Here is a 5,000-nt window from a genome sequence, read left to right on the forward strand (position 1 = left end):
AAGATGAGGTGCACTCACGTGAAAATCCTGCCTACACACACACACACACACACACACACACACACACACATATATAAATGGAGTTCAACGCAGGTATAATTCAAATACTTTTACTTCAGACACATGTTTCGAAGATTTCACTGATGTTATTCAAAAGAAGAAAAGGTGTAAAGCAATGTAATCTTCTCTTCGAGGAAGTGAAGAAACGAAACTCGTCAATAAGATATTTTAGCAGAAAATGATGGATATGTATAGTGATATACTGAACGCTATTAATATTGTTTGAAAACACGGTATATGATATAAAGTCAGAAGTCACCTATAGAAAGAAAAATACACCCATCTCTCTCTCTCTCTCTCTCTCTCTCTCTCTCTCTATATATATATATATATATATATATATATATATATATATATATATATATATATATATATATACAGATAGATAGATAGATAGATAGATAGAGAGATAGATAGATAGATAGATAGATAGGTACATACACGTAACACGCACACAAGCACATAGTCCTATACACATGCACACATATACGTCTGTATGTACTTGTGAGTATGCATTTCATTGTAACTGTGTCTTGAAGCATATTACACAGAATAAAATGGGATTACTCAGTACAAGTACAGTTTATTCATTTTAAGATGATGATATCAAAGTATATAGTACAAATTCTGATCTACTAGCAACAGCCAGGAAAACGAGAATAGAAATATCATATGGATTATCCTAGCATGCAACATTGCACGAACTATCTTAGCAATCATAATCCTACAAGCCACCTGTACTATATGTTCTCATCCTTTTTTCTTCCCACTGAAAACAATGTAAAGGTCAGCTATAGTTGCAAATCGTATTTAGCAAGTGTAGTATAAAAGAAAAAAAAAGGAGAAGCAAATTAAAAGAGCATGTATATCAAAGCTTGCTGAATACAAACTTAATAATCTAACAACGTATCGCTTAAATGACATATACCCGTGAAAGGCATGAATATATAACAACTAAACACAGGTCGAGTGATAGCAAATAACAATGAATATGACATGATGACGTGGCTAATTCAAGATCTACCCTACGTGCATTTGTTACGTGAAATATGCAGAATAAGGCATCTTAAACCATTCTGAAATTCGAAAATGGTATGACCTTATAATAAAGAAGAAAATACTTGTCAGTGAAAACTCAAACGTCTACGTGAATAGTTCAGATTTATAAGGAATCACAGAGAAATACAAAATCATGATACTGCCGATCGATCAAAATTTAATTAGCGAAAAATGGAGAGAAATATTAGTTTGTCCGGAAAGTTCATGCCGATTTTTAAAAGAAAAAGTTGAATAAATACTTGCCATTACATTTTTAATCAACCAAATATGAACCATTCTGTTGCACAATGCGTCTCTATCTTTCCCTTAATTTGAAAATACCCTTTTCCCAGAATTGAGGTGGTTTCATGGCAAAGAATTCATCAAGGTATCTTTTAACGTCATCCAAGGAATTGAAATTTTTACCATTAAGACTATTCTGCAGGGACCTGAATAAGTGGAAATCCGAAGAAGCAATATCTGGTGAATATGCAGGGTGGGGGTAACACATCCCAGCCGAACTGCAGCAATTTTTGTCTGGTTCCCAAAGCATCAAGTGCCGAAAATGAACTTTCTTATCTTCCATTTTAAAGGGTTACAGAATTAACACAGGTTATAGGAACATAAATCTTCTTCCACGAAAATGTAGCTTAAACTGTGCTCAAAATGGTGGTGTAGTCAAATCCGATTTTATGGACTCAACCATGTTCTAATATAAGTCGAAATGTAAGCTACTGTAAATCGGCACGAACTTTCCGGACAACCCAATACATTTGCGATGTAGATGATCTGCAAGTAAAAACAAAAGCATTTTAGTCAAAGACTATCATTAAAAATAGACGGATGCATTATGTAAAACAGTTCTTCATAGGAAATATCTTAAAATATGAATGGATTATATACGATTGTATAAAATTGTTTGGCCAGCATTGTTCTGGCGATTAGTGACAAGGAAGAGAAATAGAGTTCCCATGAGTAGATGGAAAGTATATTCATGCTAAATATGTACATTCCAGCTGTATTCCTGATATGAAAGCATGTTACAAAAGATTAGATCGACTCCAGTACGCAACTGGTACTTAATTTATCGACCCCGAAAAGATGAAAAGCAAAGTCGACTTCAGCGGAATTTGAACTGAGAATGTATAGACAGACGAAACATTTCGCCCGGCGTGCTAACGTTTGTGCTAGCTCGCCATCTTAAAGTAATTATTTCTCCTTTAGGCACAAAGCCTTTAAAAATTTTAGGGAGACTGGTCAGTCGATTAGATCGACCCCAGTACGCAACTGGTACTTAATTTATCGATCCCGAAAGGATGAAAGGCAAAGTCGATCTCGGTAGAATTTGAGCTCAGAGTATAAAGACAGTCGAAATACTGCTAAGCATTTTGTCCGGCGTACTAACGTTTCTACCAGCCTTGAGTGTGAGTAGATATTGAGCAAATACCGGATTCGTTGCGACGTAAAATATGTAGAGGTTTTCCTTTTCTTTTATCAGTCAAAATGACCAAAATTCATTACCGATTGTTCTATTAGGAATATTTATGATCCGGAGAAAAAACATCTAGTACCATGTAATTACCAAGGATACTAATATGTTTTAAAATGAAATTGTGCCAGAAAATTTAAATTTTCAAGAGGAAAGCATAACTTTTTCGTTTTGTTTTACTAATAGGAACAAGACAGAAAAGAGAGATTCTAATGCGTCAAAAGCTTACTGGTTCATTTTAGTTCTAATATACTCTCTTTTTACTCTTTACTCTTTTACTTGTTTCAGTCATTTGACTGCGGCCATGCTGGAGCACCGCCTTTATAGTCGAGCAACTCGACCCCGGGACTTATTCTTTGTAAGCCCAGTACTTATTCTATCGGTCTCTTTTGCCGAACCGTTAAGTAACGGGGACGTAAACACACCAGCATCGGTTGTCGAGCGATGTTGGGGGGACAAACACAGACACACAAACATACACATACACACGCATATATATATACATACATACGACAGGCTTCTTTCAGTTTCCGTCTACCAAATCCACTCACAAGGCATTGGTCGGCCCGGAGCTATAGCAGAAGACACTTGCCCAAGATGACACGCAGTGGGACTGAACCCGGAACCATGTGGCTGGTTAGCAAGCTACTTACCACACAGCCACTCCTGCGCCTGTATGAATGATATTTTCAACAAGCTGTTATTTACGTAGATTTGAAATTAAGGTGAAACAGTCGTGTTTGTTGACAATTGTCATGGCACACGGATAGAAACTGTCAAAGTAATTTTCTTGCCTTTATGGTCAGTTCACTCAAAAAAGCAGTTGACAGAATTTGATGACGAAGAATAATTTGTTCAAGAACTTTGACAGAAGCCGAGGATAACCAGAAGCAATTTAATGCAACTGAGCTTACAGAATAGATTTCTTTCACTGGTGCAAAGCATTCACTAGCTTTGCCGTGGAAGCAAGTTTCAGAGAGGACTATTCAAAATTTAAAGCAATAAACGATTCTTTATTTGTTATTACTTGTTATTCTATTACAAATTAAAAATAACTTAAAATAACTTTTTTGCACTTTAAAAAAAATCATTTTTTAAAATTATTAATTAATAATTAGAAATTTGAAAATAGGTCATAAAAATAATAGAAGTACATAATTAGTACAATAAATAGAATAATACAAAAATTAGTTATATATCACAATAAAATCTACCTATAACAACAAATTCACAGTAAAATTCGCTTGCGTTATTGCCTAAGTTATTGCCAAGTCTTCCCATTTTTAGTCTTGACCCCATGACTATTTTTTTACATAATGAATTTGCCTACCATATATACTATTCTACTTTGCATAAAACTTTAACTATATTGGTACTTCTTTAAGAACTTTTTATTAGCAAGAATCCAACGAAGTATAGCAAGAGTTTGAAAATCCGTAAGCTATTTTACAAAAATTCGAAAGGGAACTTACGATGACAACATTGAAACTATATAAAGAATGCATTGCACGAAAAAAAAATTTGAATACAAAATAAAATAAACCAAACCCAGAAGAAAAACACTGAAGCAGAAAATATTTCAAAATCGTCTTCAGCCAATGCTCAGATGTGAGAAGGTTGGAAAAATTTGCTTTTGCCGCAAACAATGTCACTCAGCAGAATTTTAACAGCTGTAGAAATATTCAGACTACAATGAATAAGAGTTTAAATAAATAATTTTAAATGAGATATGCTGTAATAAATCAAATAAAAATTTGAGGCTAAACAATGACCCGCGGAAATTACACGGTATACAAGACGTATTCATCATCTTTATAAAATCTCGATAAATGTTTATTTGTCTAGAAATGTATGTAGGCAATATTATATTATTATAATGCAGCTCACGTTTATGTGTTCAGTTTTAAAACCAAACTTCGTAAGTAGTCATTTTGCAGTTTTCAGAGTCTTTTATTTTGAATATCCGCAATCAGCTGTCAGCAAAAATTTTACTTAGCTTTTAAAAATCGGAAACCCATTACACTTAGGTGACTTGCAGATGGTATACTCTTTTACTCTTTTTACTCTTTTACTTGTTTCAGTCATTTGACTGCGGCCATGCTGGAGCACCGCCTTTAATCGAGCAACTCGACCCCGGGACTTATTCTTTTTGTAAGCCCAGTACTTATTCTATATTGCCGAACCGCTAAGTAACGCGGACGTAAACACACCAGCATCGGTTGTCAAGCAATGCTAGGGGGATAAACACAGACACACAAACACACACACGCATATATATATATACATATATACGACGGGCTTCTTTCAGTTTCCGTCTACCAAATCCACTCACAAGGCATTGGTCGGCCCGGGGCTATAGTAGAAGACACTTGCCCAAGATGCCACGCAGTGGGACTGAACCCGGAACCATGTG

This window comes from Octopus sinensis, linkage group LG1, assembly GCF_006345805.1.
Source record: "Octopus sinensis linkage group LG1, ASM634580v1, whole genome shotgun sequence".
NCBI lineage: Eukaryota > Metazoa > Mollusca > Cephalopoda > Octopoda > Octopodidae > Octopus > Octopus sinensis.